This window comes from Thunnus maccoyii, chromosome 6, assembly GCF_910596095.1.
Source record: "Thunnus maccoyii chromosome 6, fThuMac1.1, whole genome shotgun sequence".
Classification (NCBI taxonomy): Eukaryota; Metazoa; Chordata; class Actinopteri; order Scombriformes; family Scombridae; genus Thunnus; species Thunnus maccoyii.
The window spans coordinates 19,593,813-19,610,258 of NC_056538.1; the positions used below are offsets into that span (position 1 = coordinate 19,593,813).

Below are 16,446 nucleotides of genomic sequence, written 5' to 3' on the forward strand. Positions count from 1 at the left end.
CGAGCACACGGGCAGAGGATGAAGGGAGGACAGAGGAGGAGAGGGGCAAAATTTCCTGTCTCTGTCTGTCTGAATTTCAGGAGGCCACATACACAAACACAGTCACACACACACACACACACACACGTGCGCAAAATACATACAGGAGATTGGATTGGAGTCTGAGCTATTACTGTTGCATTTTCCCACCCTCAGGATACAGCAGCTAACACTATTTGGTTGTGAGAGCTGGGGATTTGTCATTTATAATCAGTTTTCTGCTCTTGTTTCCCCTGCATTCGCTTGTCCTTTTTGCAGTTTGCATCCCGCCCCGAAGGCCTTCGCAGCATTCCTGTGTTTTATCAGTCCAGTCACTTTCCCCTTCTCCTCTCTCTCTCTCTCCCCCCCTCATGTGTGTCTGCCTCCTCCCCATCCCTCTCTCCATCTCCCCCTGTATATGCACTGCAGAGGTTCATCAAGTGTGCCCCAGCTGTGCAAGCAGTGGGAGCTGTTTACCATGGTAAATCATCAGGGAGCCCCAGGAGCACCGCCTAACACACTCGCAGAGCTCTCACAACCGTTGCACAAGTGTTTAGCACATGATGTTGAACATTATAAACCCTCTGAACAAGTCAACGACCCAGTGCACAAAAAACAACCTTTGCTTGAAAAGTGGCAAACTCCTACAGTGTAAATAACAAGTTTTACTAGACTAGACGATGCAGCAAAAACAAGGAAATACCAGAGAAAGATGACACAAACTTAATACTGAATCATAATTTAAATTCACATCTGGCAACCTTATGGTTTACCAAATGCCTTCTCTAGCATATCGATCATGAATAAGCTGCTCTTGGCTATGAAGCCCTAACCATCGACATCCTGTGTCTCCCTCTTTAGCACGACGTGAAAAAACAAACAAAGTAGAACAACAGCGAGCTGTTCCTTCCCTCTCTCTGCCATCACTGCTTCCCATCCTGGCTTTGGAGCTGGTGGCCAACCTCAAAGGACCACCCCCGATCCCTAAGGAGAGGGCTGACATCACCCACCCATGTCTCCTGTCAACTATGACCTCTGGAGGAACAGGCGAAGGGAAAGGAGGGGAGGAAAAGGCACAGCCCTTGATGTAAGCTCTGCTCCATGGTCTAAAAGCTGCATGTGAATAGAGTTGCACAATTTCCTAGAATCTGATCCACTATGGCCAAACACAGAGACTGTGGGACAGAGAGAGGATATATTTACATAGTTGTGAAGTAAAAACTGAAATATCGTGGATGGGAGTCTATGTAATATGCCAGTATGTTGAAACAGAGTTTGCTTAAAGGTAACATATTATGCAAAATTCACTTTTTCACGTCTTTTCAACATAAATGTGTGTCCCTGGTGTGTCAAGAGACCCCCAAACTATGAGAAAAGACCATCCTCTCTCTTTTTCTCCTGCTCCATCTTTCAGGAAATGTGTATGCAAAAACATCATTTATATTTGGCTCCCTTTATAACGTCATAAAGGGATCTGTTGAACACAGACCTCCCCCGCGAGGCTGACGGTCCCTACCCACTGAAACCTACTGAATCAATTTTTCAACTGAATCAAAGTTCTGTTGTTTGCTGCAAGAACCAACACAACAGTCTTTATGTTCTGCCATCATCTGAGGAAATGAAGACCCGTTGGATTCACAATAATTTTTGATAGAAATGTCCCCACTATGACTGGAAAACTGCTGGATGTGTGTGTGATGGATCAATATCGCTGTCAGTGACCCAACCTCAAACTTGGAAGCTCCATGTTTTATGCTGTTTTACTGTTTGTTTAACAGGTTAGCCTGTTGAACTTGGCATTAGCATGTTGCGCGGCTAATATGGCTAGTAACGTTGGACTAAATGTTGTAATATTAAGGGACATTCAAGAGAAACTGTGTAAATGTTAAGCCTCATTTGAAGCCAACTAAATAACAAGAGTAGTAGGTTGGATGGTGGTAACTCATTTTTCATGTTGCTTTTTGTGGAACTTTGAACTGCAGCGCTAGCTCAGCTAGCTTTGTTGTCACATGTTAGCCCATTCGGCTACATGATCTTCGCCAGTATGTGTGTGTTGCTGCTGTAACGTTATGTAAATGTACTTGATAGACTTGCCATGAAGGTAACAATACACATGTGAAAAAGAAATGGTAAAACTGCAGGAATTCCTTTGCTTGGCAATGTTGTGTAACTTTAATTAGCACCCAGCAGCTAACTTGTATAGACCATTAAGCTGTAGTGGCCTGCTGGGAAGTGTGCGTAAAGTCAAGCCGAAGCTAATACATCCATTCTGATCCACAGATACCCTTGGTGTTATTATAATACTGGTATTAGTGACGCTACTGCAGCTCCGTTGCAGTTCCAGTATGAATATGAATACTGTCAACAGCCCTAGGTCTCTCCTGTTGCGGTCATATAATCTCGCATTGTATCACGGCCGGAAAGCCACAACCAGTTCCAGAGTGGGGTGTGGGGAGCAGGAGCTCATTTGCATAGACACAGAAACAGCCCATCCAGAACAGGGCTGCAACAGAGGAGCATAGAGGCATGCCAGAATGCATAATCTCAGGGGTATTTTCAGCAAAAAACTTCAAAGACATGTTTTGTGGACCTCAGAGACCTATATTAACTTGTTGAAAAGGAGTATAATATGTCACCTTTAAGGTCTGACAGTAAGTGCGCTCATGTGTAATACCTTGAGCTGCAGTTCAAGGACAGGTTGAACTAGTCTCAGGCACTTGTTTGGTTTGCTCAACCAAATCGAACACAAACAAGAAGTGCCCTGCAATCAAGACAGCATGACTCAAATGATCTGACATGTTTGTGTCAGCGCCAGAGCTGATGGCTCCGAAATACTTTTAGATCTTTTTTCTTTTTTCTTACATTTCTTCTTTTTTATGAGGTCTTGCTATTCTAAATTACTTTTTTCTCACTCTTGATCTCACTCTCACACTCTCTCTCTCTCACAGACACACACACATATATATACACACACACAGCAGGTGGAAATAATGGAAACGTCAACATCCCCATAATGACAGTTTTATGTGTCATTTCTGGCAGAGGTTTGACAGGAAGCTCATAAAGGCAACGTAATTTCCAATTACTACGATCACGGTGATTCTGAATTTTCATTCTGGGTCTTCCAAGATTAAAATGGCACATAATTCCAATGACATGCCCCAGACATGACCAGAAATCATGCCTGAGTTTATTTAAAATCATTATTTAAAAAAGGTGCTACTTATTACATTCTGTATTTTACTAAATTAAGATATTTCACGTATATTCTGTTGCTTTCTATCACAAAAATGTTTTCCCATTTTCATCACCATCTGTATTTGTTGTGTATTGCAACATGAGGAATGAGCCCTTGATTACAATGAATATGCATTTAGAAAATGTAAGCTAAAACTATGCAGTTAGAGCAAAACAGCACTGGAGTTGTGCATTTGTTAGAAAGCAAAAACATCAATGTCATTGCCATTTATCAATCATGTATAATATCTAGAAAAGCTGTTCTGCACAGAATGTAAATGGCTATGACGAATCTGCTAAATGCCGCTAACCCCTTGAAAATGGTCGTATTTGTTTACAATAATCATATTAATGTCTCAAGTGATGTTACAAAGCTACAAGCAGCATATCCAACACTTACAGTTAAAATAAATACCATCAGTTCAGTACCCCCACACCGCACTTCAGTAGCGGAGTAGAATGGATTTCTAATTACCAGCATTTATTCTTCTAATCATTTTCGATGTGGCTGTGTTTTAGAAAACTTCAAATGGCTATTCTTTGAGGCGGCAGTTTAACTGGGAACACAGTAGTCTCTAATTGGAGCAAAAATTGGTTGTTTTTTAAATTCTGGATGAACTCTTTTTTGTTCAGTCTTTCTGCGGCTATAGCGAGGTGAGGAATGAGGACTAATCCAGGCTGTGGATTCATGTATTACTTGTGTAAAAGCATATCCAATCACTAATAAATTCTTTTTAAATGATATGCCTTAAATTTGATGTCAGGAACACTAAACATTTTATAATGAGACCAAATGTATGACACTGTAGGCATAGTCAGAGTGAAAATAACCCATTAGAAAAATTGTTCAAATAAGCTGAATATTGGCAAGGACGAATTGCAATCATGATGACATGATGTCTCTGAGCTTGTTTAGTGTCTTTCTTAATTATCAAAAGACATTAATGATTTCATTTCTTCTCATTGACCAGATATGATCAACAACTGAGAACAAGAGAAATTCTTAAACAGCATTTACCACAAACACTGTGGGATGAATACCCCATTAGTCATTAGTGATTAACTACTTTTGCGTCTTGCTGCATGACTGAAAACATTACAACCTACCATGAATACTGACAGGCTTTCTCATGTGCAGCGACTTCAGACTAGTATTAGTTAAGAGTATTCCTCACTGTTGAGAATCAAGAGGTCAGGTTTAATGCCAACAAAGCAGACATTAATACTAACCCTAACCCATCATTAAAATAATAAAAAAAATATTAGAAACAGTGTTGGATACACCCATGAAGAGTAATAATAGATCTATAACTTTCTAATGAGTAGAAAACATAAATTATGGGGACATGCAACATTTAATTTCAAACCATATAAATAGCAAAAATCAAATGTTAATCCAAATGTACAGAGTGAAATGCTGCCTACCCTTTTTGCAATATAGACCCCGTCCTCCTCACTATATTCACCAAAGCAATCCTCTCTTTAGAACAATGATAGGATCTCTGTGGGAATGTAAGTCTGCTTTGACACTTAATAAACTGTGACTGAAACCAAAATGTACCTGCAAACACATTTCTTGCACAACACCAATATCTAGGATGATAACAATCAATAAACAAACTGCACACTCAAGTGATCTGCCAATGTATTTTTCACCCAAAATGAGCCCAGCTGTGGTTCACTTCTCTTGCTGCCTCTTCTTCTTTCTAGTAGTCACATGGATTTAAGCTACAACAGGCCCGGCTCGTCCTGACCTGACAAACTGCATTCTCATCGACCTTTTCCCTCATTGGGCAAAAAGGTCTGCATTCTCTTCTCTCCGACGACTGTGACTAATACGAGCCGTGGTGTGGCAAGGCTGTCCTCTCCCTGAACAACCCTCAGACCGAAAACAACTCCCTAGAAATGTTTACATTCTTCACTCATGTTTCCCTTACTTTTATCTCTGCAACTTATGACATACATAGAAGTCAGCATAGCAACAAAGGAAAAGGCAGGACGAGTGCAGACTCAGGATTGTGGCATGTTTAAAACCAATGATGGTGCATTAGCAGTATTATTAGAAAGGGAAACATCAGCAAAAACTGTTGTGAGCTATCACATTTAACTGTCTAACTTTTGTGCCTCCTGTAGAGTGACTTGACTATGCTAGTCTTAGTCTGGATGCAAAATTTCACACTTCTGCTATATTAGGCATAGTGTGATGTCAGCTACAATTACAGTTTATTCACTGCAAGGCTGACTGTAACATGATGAGTTTTCAAATCTTTAGATTATTTGTGAGAAATTCTCTGCAGTTTTTGTGGTATGGCAACACATCACTAATTAGTCAGTTGATCCTAAATAGTTGAAAACTATGAAATATGTTTTTAGGGAAAAATGCACACTTGTAAGCAATGGCTGGTGAATTGAGACATTTCTCTGGTCCTCATCAGCAATGTTACAAAATGGTGGATCCTCAGGAGCTGCTGGAGCACTGCAACAGGAAATGAACTTTGACATAAGAGCTGTGGACCTCGGGGCCCCTACTGCATCCTGGGAAATTATGGCACTGAGAAGAGAAACGACCCGTGGCACCCCTGCGAAAACCCAACTTGGAGCAAAATCCATTTACAATCCTCTAAAATGGCACAGTGGATATATATCTTTACAGCGTTCATGGCAGCCTTTGCTAATTGCCTCTAGATTCAAGCCATTCAAGGTGATTCATCACTGCGAGTATTTATTTGGCTCAAACAAATGCGCTGTTTGCCCAACAACAGTTACGTTCACAGTTAACAAGGTCAAAACTGGGCCAACGCAGAGACTGGCAGGCTGTCAGAAACTGTAGTCTGTCTTTCTTCCATGCAGATGGACCAACCAGCACCAAATGAAGGCAGCCAACAACAGAAAGACAGAAGAGGGGGGGCAGAGACAGAGAGAGTGGAGGCAATACTAAGAATGACAGTGCTACTATCCTAAGATAATATAACCACTTGACTCAGGCTTGCTTTGGTTGTGCCTCCTCTATCGGTAAAATCCATCTTTCCCTCAGACGTTAGTTGCCGCTCTCTGTTTTATGGCCGTTTTCCCAGCTGTGAGACAATAGTATGGACATCATTAGCTAAGTGGTGGCTGGATGACAGGCGGTGGCGCTGCAATCGATAATGTCAGGCCCAGCCATCCGCAGGCTGAGCAGTGCTTACTCATCAGCCCACGGCTTGCATGATCCTCAGCTAGGGCCAGAAACTGGGACTGGGCCAGATAAGGGATGTGGAGGTGTCAAGGCCTCGCTGCCTGTGATAACAAATAGCTATGAACAGCCACCTTATCTTCTCACCTTAAAGAGGATATGATGTCCACTGTCACACAGCTGCCTAATGGCCAGAACCACTCTGGCAGTTATGTTATGAGGGTGGGAAGGTGTCAGCCCCTGCTGGTCACGTTGTGTCTATGTGTATGTGTGTGTGGACTAGTGTATTTATTTTGCAAGCCGTTTTTATGCCCTTTTGACTGAAAACAACAGTTTTCCATTTACAATGCCAAAGTTTCATAGTTGAGTTGCATCCACCATGAATATTAAAAAACATAAAACAGCCAGGTAATGATTTGCAAATGTTAAAATGCCTGGGGCATGCTCCATGTTAAGAACACCTAATCACAAAATTGTAAAAAAAAAAAAATGTCTTTGTCCAAATATCAAGGTTTTTGTGTGTCCTTGTATGTGTGGAAGAGAGATGGTGTCAGCGCACGTTCACTAGGGAGACGCCAAAGGCCACCATGGTGGTGGCCAGATCCCCCTGAAGTGGCATCTGAGACAAACATCTTGTGACAAGGTGCTACCCTTCCTGTGTCCTTAATACTATGCAGGATTTGTCAGTTGGTGTTTGTAAATACACAGCATTTAAAGTCGGCCCCTCCTCCTGGCTCAACTAGCGAGCGGTGGTTGAGCAAGCTAGAAAGTGAATGAAGAGAGTGAGCTGCGCTGGTGAGAACAAAGCCATGAATCAGATGAATAAAACGTTATTTTCTGATTGTTTCACAGCGGTTATATTCTAAAGCACAAATAAATACGCCCACACCTCCGCACAACTCTGTGGGAAACTGCCACATTGCCAGATTTTCTGTGAATGCAGAGCTTCATCCTGTCTGCGGTGGCCTCTCTGCTCTGCGTGCGTGCAGCTCAGCCCCGCCCTCAGTCAAACAGACACACAGACCTGCAGCTCTTTATACATCCATGACACAGAGACAGAGAGCAGAGCGGAGCAGAGAAGAGAGATAGACAGTGATGTAACCTGGTCTCTACGCTACGAGTCCAGACCTCACACCCTGTGCACTGTTATTGGCTGGGGGCTATACACCCACTGCCCAGAGGTTGACAGCCAGAAGCATCCAGAACACAGCAAAATAATAAAAAAATACAGGCAGAGGGCGGGGTCTCTGCAGATAAATAAACTGCCACATATTTCTAGTGTATCATAAGTGATGATTGAGAGGGATTACTTTTGTATTAGTCTATACATTGTTTTTTAGGAAATTCCGCATAGTATACTTTTAACCACAGCTGACAATAACACTGCAGTGTGTTCCAAGGACAGAAAAACTGAGGAATGAACAGAGAGTCATTGGGAACAGAAATAAACAGATATAAATATTCAGTGACAATGTGGGAAAGCGAAGAAAGAAAGAAGCAGGGTGCAACAAGAGGGATCGATAGACCTTAGAGGTTTGAGAAAAGTGAGAAAAACTTGGGGTCAAGGTTGTCTGTGTCCGCTGGCCCTTTTCCCCTTCCCTCGCCTCCCTACTTCCGTCCTTTCTTCTGTCATGCCTATTAGTCTGTAATTTTACCTGCCAGCTTTAATTAAAATATGTTAGAAGTATAATAACCTCTCTGCATGCTTCTCTCCATCTCTCTTCTCTATCTGAGCGCTGCAGGTGTATGAAGACACTTACAATAAAGTTGTCAGAACACTGGACAGGAGCAGCATGTAACAGACATCGTGATAAACAACCGGTTTACAGACAAACAAAACATCTTGTTCCAGCAGTGTCAATATGCATTAACCATGAGCATTCACATACACATACCTAAAGTGGTTATATTTCGACAAGGGACAAATCCAACCACAAAGAGACAGACAACTTACTGCTTACTTACTAAAAAACAAGCCTCATTATGACTAATGTGTAAAAATGCAATGGAAGAAGAAAATAGCTTTCTAATTACAATGTTTACAGAACACTTTGAGTAGAGGCGAGGAGCTGGGGTGACAAAGTTGTATATTATACCCAACAGGAGCAGCTTTTTAGCCTTTTTCCATTGGCACTTTTGGCCGCACTGAGTAAACCATGCCGTGTTGATTTGCATTTTCGTTAACAGTTTAAAACACACTGAGTTACGCCGAGTCATGCCCAAGATGGACCTCCAAGCAGGTTGCGGTGACATCACATGGGCTTTGTCATCATTCAGCGATGAGCCAGCTAACTTCTGGATTAGCCCTCCGCTAACTTGAATCAGGATAAAATGATTCAATTGTGCCGCTCTTCTAGACATTCCAAATGTTCTCGGACCGAATGGATCCAATTCTGATTGTGAAACGAGTCATTTTGTGGGGGTTGTGATGCTCAAAAAGATGTATCCACTGTTTTACAGCCATTCCTTTGACCACTAGTCACAGCCTTGCACATTTCCTGGGGGGTTGAGTAAACAGCGCTTAAGAGGGCGCTGCTTTTAAATGTCATTGACTCAAGACAAGCGCATCATCGGTTGAAGACACATCTTCAAGCGGGTAGCCCTGTTGTAATGGAGATGCAAATCCCTGCTGCGCTGAGTCAAACCAAGTCAAACCAAGCCAGCACACGTGTATGGAAAAGGGCTATTTATGCACTGCCGGTCTTTACAGATAACACCCCCACTCCTCAAGTCTCTCAGACACACACACACACACACACACACACACACACACACACACACACTCAAGTTTATGTTACAGGAGCCTCTTTTTTTCCTCTTTCTGAATAAAATTAATCCAACCAATGCTGGCCAAAGAAGAAGAACTCCAGCATTAAATAAGATGACTGCACAAGGTGTCCTGACATGGTGACATGTTCCACACTTGGTAATCTGAAAGGTGTTCTCACCTACACAATATGCTACATCCTGCCCTCCACCGCGCTTTACTTTTGAAAAGGATGGGAAATGATGGACATGTGATGAGTGCTTGGCACTATTATTTCCTGACTGCTCTACTGAACTAACAAGTTATATGAGAATAAGCAGAACTACTCCCGCAGCTAATTAACAGAAGAAGCTGTGCCACCCACGGCACCTGCCATGACTCAAAGTCGCATGCATGTGCAGAAAGTATCTGAAAATAGCAATTAATTGGAAACAGCATTTACATGACAAACTATAAAAGGAAATGTTTCAGTCAGTACTGGCTAGTTTGTCCTCATCAAGGCGGTTATGTTAGGCGTTATTCTGATTTGGCTATTTTTCTGATTATTAGCAGAGTTAAAAAGGTTCCTCTTATTCTTCCCCTCACCTCTTCTCCTCCACCCTATCCACTTCTCCTGCCCACCCCCCACCCACACACACACACACACACACACACACACACACAACCAGACATCGTAGGTGGACTTCCTACAGGAAACCTAGGGGCGCCACGAGGGAGAATCTCCAGAGAAAAAGTCTAACAATGACACACAGGGACTTCTCCTGACTCCAGCCCAATTTGGGCAAAGTCTGAGGACTTTGCAAATGAGAAAAAGGGTAGGCCAGCATGACAGGTTAAGACAAAAATTAAAACTAAGCATCGGGTTTCTGTGGGAGATGTGTGAGCGTGTGTCCACAGACATGCCCAAAGTTATCCTTTAATAGTTGCGTAGGTGGATTTCAGGGCAGTCTCTCTTTGTTTCTGAGGATGAGAGATTTCCAGCCTTTCAAAATCACCTAAGTACACTCACCGTAAACACTGACTCACTGAAAAACAATCACAGACTGTGATACCCTTAGCGTGTTAATATACACATACGAAACCTCCCTTCTAAGACCAAAAACTTGGATGGTTAAGAACAGTGTTGGCACTTTCTGTAGGTGGTACAAACTTTTGTGCGATTACAGCAGCAGAAGTCCAACCTATTGAACTCCGGGCAGTGGCCTCATTTCATTGGCAACAACTCAATCATAACATCTTATCTACAGACATGCTGAGTCATGGAATTCAGCTGTGGCCAATAGCCAAGCAGCAGGGTTACTTATGGCTGTCATTGATTGGTTGATCCCTGAGCACAAAGCTGAAAGGGCACATACCAGGAACACAGCCTGAAGCAGAAACTGGCAGCACAGTTTGCTCGCGCTTTTACTTTACTCTCTCCTTCCTGCAGCTCTTTTCCTCCGACTGACTACCTACTTTGTTGTGTCACTCTCTCTCTCTTGCTGTTCCTAGTTTCTCTCCTCATGTTCCCTCTCTGCAGCTCTTCCAAATTACCATAGCCCATTACCCTTGTCCCCTTGTTGTGTAATTGTATCTAGAATAGCAAAGCAGAGCCGCTCACGTCCAGAGGTCACCATTCCTCTGTGGCTTACATCCTGGTCCTTCATCTCCATGGTCACCGTGCTTCCAAACACTGTTGCTGTCTTTTTTTTTTCTTTTTTTTTCACAAGGAAATATGGAAGCTAGTTAAAACTATTTCAACAGAACCCTATAGCCACCATTTAGACCATTAATCATATCTAAAGCCCATATTTTCCACAAGAATTATCCATTAATAATGCATTTGTATTGGAAAAGCAATACCATAAGAAGGTGGGCTTGGAATATAAGGGAAAGTGCAATCTTTGTTAATGATTGATTTCATGGAGAATTATTTTCAAAGTTCTTAGGTGAGCTATTTGTGAAAAAAGGTTGATATATGTGTAGAGGAATACTGGTGATCCCTCTAATTATTTTGTTCCCTAAAAGATAAACTAGGCAATGTCAGCATGGCTGATTTGGCTGATCAGTTCCCTTGTACATAATTCGGTCATTCAGGATACAGAGTTAAACTGGCTCTGAAACAGAACAGGGGCACACTACAGAGGCCTTTATATCAAACTGCCCCCATCTGCAAATCTGTAATGAGCAAGGGAGCTGAAACAGTGGGGAGAGAAGAGAACCTCAGTTCAGCCGAGGCAGGCACACTTTCTAATGGAAATTCAGATACAATCATCCCAGAATGCACTTCTCCCTGCCTAATAATCGGCCACCAGAACAAGGCAGCCATTGAGAGGAGAGTGACTGTAATCTGGTCCACCAAACTCCAAAGCTGCCCGCTATAATTAGCTCCTTTCTCCATCAAACACAGGCTCACACTGGCTCACAAGCAAACCTATCCTGTAATACAAGAGAGAGAGAGAGAAAGAGAGATTTTAGCGAAAAGGCATGATTTTAAATGAGCAGGGAGAATTTTTCCATCCTTGGCAAACACAGAGTCACCCTGCGTTGACAGGTATGCTAGCTGTGAAATCTGCAAATGAGCAGGTGAAAGGCCACCGTTTAATTCAACGGCACGGTGGTTTTGTGGAAATAAAAGCCTGGGTTGACGTGGAAATAATATGGTATGGGGCATGTTTTCAAATTGAGTGGTATTACAAGCCAGAAACACATCGTTCCTTATTAAAATAACCGGCACACATTAGGTCCTACTGATTTAGGACATGTTTGGCGCTAAAAGGCTCAAGTACTTCCCAATTATCCTTCTCATTTGATTACTGGTCCAACATTGAGATGTCAAATGAAGACGTAGAATTAGATGTGATATGAAGAGTAGATATCCCTCCATTGTTTCTGTCACCAAGCGTGCCAAACCCTGTGTTTATCTGTCCATGCAATATGGGACAGAATCTCACTCCCAGTGTCCTAATCAAAGGATGTATCCACATCTCTGGCCTACATCCTGACGAGCAAAGCCTGTCCTCCTCTAATCCCAGGAACATGTTCTAGTCCAGGGACTCACGACACGATCTGCAGCCCAGAGGCAGACAGACAGGGGTGAGTGGGTACGCCGGTAGCTAGCCTGCTGCCTGGGCAAATGGCACGGCTATTAGAGGAAGAAGAGGCTTCCTGGAGAGGTGTGACTGCACTGCAAAGGGCCCAATCAAGCAGAGAACAGAAGTGCTGACAGCTGCTAATGCATTTACCTGAGAGCAAAGATACTGTCTTTTTCCAAGGAACCTGTGTGTATATGTGTGTGGGTGTGTGTGTGTGTTTACTTCCTTCTTGGCGCTGTCCTCCCAATTTGGTTGATTAAGATCAAAGTGAGAGAAAGTCATCAAAAAGCACTCAGTCGAAACACCGCTGAGCAATACGAGATTATGTGCTTGAAAAGGATGTAAAAAGCACAACACAACACCAAATATCCATTATCAAATGACAAAGTTCCTGTTTTGAAAATGCCCTTTCTATCTGGCAGTGACACAGCAGTACACAGCCCATAAGGCCATATCTCAAAGTCTCAATGACATTTACTCACTTATCTCACTCTTTACAATCCTTCACCTTAAAACAATATTCCACACACAGGTAAGAGAGAAACTTCTCTTGGAATGAAAATACTTAAGTATGGAAGTCCAGTGGAAGGATTTTGACAACAAGGGAGTGGCTGACAGAGCAATGACCACTTTGCAGTGGCAAGTGAGATTAAACTGTGACACATTGGTGACTAATTCTGGCACAAAAATAGATTAATGACATTAGTAGCAGTTAATATAAATGTCATTATCAGATAACCCTAATTAGTCTGTATGTTATCTAAAAACATGTAGGGGTAAACAAGACATGCAGCATCCAGTGTGTCAAGGTAAAAAAAATCCTCACTTGAGATATTTAACTAGTGGAATAATAAGTAGAACTACATCCTGCCTAAACAGATCTGAGTCATTTGTGTGACAGGTACAGTTAAAATGAAACAGGGAACTAAGGAGGGCGTACACACATTGGAGACCAGTACAGTACAAGCAGGTTTGATGTTTGCATAGTTAGTGGGACATCTCATAAGGGCGAAAATGATTACTCATAAAAGAAATATCCAAAAAAAAGAGATAACCAAAAAAAAAACCTCAAGAGATCAAGATTTGTGGCTTCAAAAAAGGCAAAACAGGACCAATAATTCCCCCTTTTAGACAATTTAAGACTAAACCAAACCTCATTAACAATTCGGCTCGTTTAATTTTAAAACACGAATCAAGTAGTTGCTTGACAGTCCAACCCAAATATCCCATTTCCCTTCTCCCAATTGTATCCTTATTACTCCTTATTGCTCCAAGGTATACTGGGGACTTTCTCCAGGCCTAACAAGACCAATACATTCCAGGTGTTGTTGTACAAACAATGTTAATGTTTGGACTAGATCCATGTTTTTATGACCCCCCCCCCCCCTACCCCCCATAAACTTCCCATTTAAAACATGCACAGGGAAAACGTAACCCACTACATTTTTACACACAAGCATCATCATTATAATAACAATAATTACTATTAGGGGCTTCAAATCACACTAGGTTAACTCCCAGTTTCTTGTTATTCACCTCAATAAACGAAATCTACCCAGGCTGCAATGTAAGGGAAAAGGAGGAGGGAAAAACGCCTCCAAATAGATTTCCAACATTGTTTAGCTCTCTAAAATGGCCAGTTCACATGTATAATTTGGTGCAAAGGAAGAGTATAGTCTACATACCATAGCATTCATCCCTCTCTCCAGATCCACTCCTTTCTTTCTATCTCTGGTCCTCTGCGACTCACAGCCGGTGAGACTTTTTAAAAAACAGACAAAAAAACACTCCCCGCGAGCACTCACATCGACTATTTTCCGCTTCTTTCTTTTTCTCTAAGCAAACAGGCTATCTGTATTGCTTCCCATGTTTAACTGCTGATTTTCATCAGTCTGAAGTTTTCAGAAACGAGATCCATATCTCTCTATGTGTGTGTGTGTGTGTCTGAGAAGGGTAAAAAACAACTAAATTCTCCTCAGGAAAGGAGAAAATGCTGTTCAAACTCTCTTCTCACCACGACTGGAAACGTCTTGCGAGGAGAAAAAAGGGGGAGGCGTTGGAAAGCTCTGTTTCGGTGTGTTTTTCCTTTCTTGGTTCACCACCACGTTGTTTTGACCAATTATTATTTCCTTTGTTGTGTCAAAAATAAAAAAAAAAAAAGAGTCCGTAGCAAACGCGACCGTAACGCTCTGCCTTCATTCACCAAAGCGCCGTTTTCAGTGCACAACAGCTACAGAGAAAGCGTTGTATTTTCCTTTCTAATGTTAAGCCCCGTACAGGCTAAATGTGTGACGGTGTGTTTAAGTCTATTTTTTTTTCAGCTTCCCGATAATGGCGGACCTTCTCCTGAATCCAGCATCTCCCCTCCTATTCACAGAGAACAGAGAGAGAGAGAGAGAGAGAGAGAGAGAAAGAGAGAGAGAGAGAGAGAGTGAGTGAGTCTCGCCCAGCGGTTCATGGACACAATTACAACACACACGCACTGTTTATATGACTGCTTAGTCTTGTATGTAAACGGTCATGCACTCTTAAATAATCACCTGTTAAATATATTTTATTTTCAACAGCCTATCCTGAACATTACAAATTGAATGCTTTATAAAATGTTACACTAGTCTAAAATGGTAAAGCAATCTTATTTCTAGTTAGTTAGTTAGCAGTTTCATGCATACATTTATACATCCATACAGTCTTTTAATTGTATATAGGGGAATTTTTGTTTTTGTATGCATATAAAAAATAAAGAAATTGAAAAAAGTAGCCTATATAGAAGAAAGAAAACTAAAATATACGCGAATAACTTAAAAATGCTCACACAAAAAATAATAACACACACACATGTCAAATCATGGTCACTTTTGGGGACATTACATAGACTTCATTAATTTCCTGGAGACTTACCCTAACCCTAACCACTACTTGCCTTACCCTAACCTTGACATAACCCTAAATTAACCTTAACTTTAACCAAGTCTTCACCTTAAAGTTAATGATTTACATCAAGGGGACTTGCTTTTTGTCCTAATAAGGGAGGCGAGTCCCCACGACATGACTGTGTAAACAGATTTACATCCCCACAACATGAGGAATACCTGGACCACAAACACACACACACACACACACACACGCACACACGCACACACACACACACACACACATACACACAAGTTTACACACAAAAGAATATATGAAAAACATTTCTACAAATAATCTTCCAGAGTAAATTACTTCAACTAGTAAGCCTATATTTTTCTTGAGTATTTCCATTTAATGCTACTGTATACTTATACTCTGTGATATTTAGGGACACATTGCACTTTTATTTATTGTTATGTTTCCTTTTTATGTTTTTGTTGTACTTTTGACAGCTTTGTTATTGGTCAAACACACAAAGCACATGATCTGCTTATAAAATATGATGCAACAACACAGTGAGATTCTTAAAAATTTCCACTCAACTCAACAAAAATTTCCACTCAACAAATAACCACCACACACAAGAATATATGTAAAACATATGAAAACCATTTGTACAGAAGTAATTTTCCAGAGTAAATTACTTCAAGTACTCACTAACATCACTGGGATCAAATTTTACCCAGTTTGGGTCAGTATAGCACCAACACAACATTGGGTTAACTTTACCCAGTAGCAGTCTGCTATTTTGATCTGGTGTTTAACACAACAAGCTTTAGCTATAAACAGTATAGCTTCAGAATCAGAAACACACTTATTGCCAAGTAGGTTTGCACTTACAAGGAATTTGCTTTCATGTTGTGGTGCATAACAATCAAAAAATAGAAGGTAAGAGAACAACACAAGTTCCTATACAAAGTAAGAAAAATTACAACCACTACAAAAGACAGATGTAAATACATAAATACAATTTATATTAAAAAACAAAATATAGGCCCAGTAAATAAAGTAGAAATATATTCTAAGTGAAAAGAGCTTCTACAAAATGATGTGCATATGACATTCAGAAGTTATTTACAATCAATAACAAACCATGAGATGTAAGTTTAAAAAGAGTGGATTATAAAAAACTTTTGTTTGGGTAAATAACTCAACAGTAAAATAAAAAAAAACACTAAAACAAACACGACCCCTTGTCTTGAGTGGCTTACTGGGTAACATTAACCCAGTATTATGTTGGTGCTATATTGACCCAAACCGAG

General features: G+C 41.2%; 1 protein-coding gene across 1 annotated transcript in view; it reads right to left on the reverse strand.

The window, feature by feature from the left end:
- arhgap35a (Rho GTPase activating protein 35a) overlaps window positions 1-14,703 on the reverse strand; it is a 65,454-nt gene extending 50,751 nt beyond the window's left edge. The window contains exon 1 of the mRNA XM_042413850.1: window positions 13,954-14,703. The gene's annotated coding sequence lies outside the window, so the exon portion shown is untranslated. The remainder of the gene's footprint in view (window positions 1-13,953) is intronic.
- Between the last annotated feature and the right edge of the window lie 1,743 nt (window positions 14,704-16,446).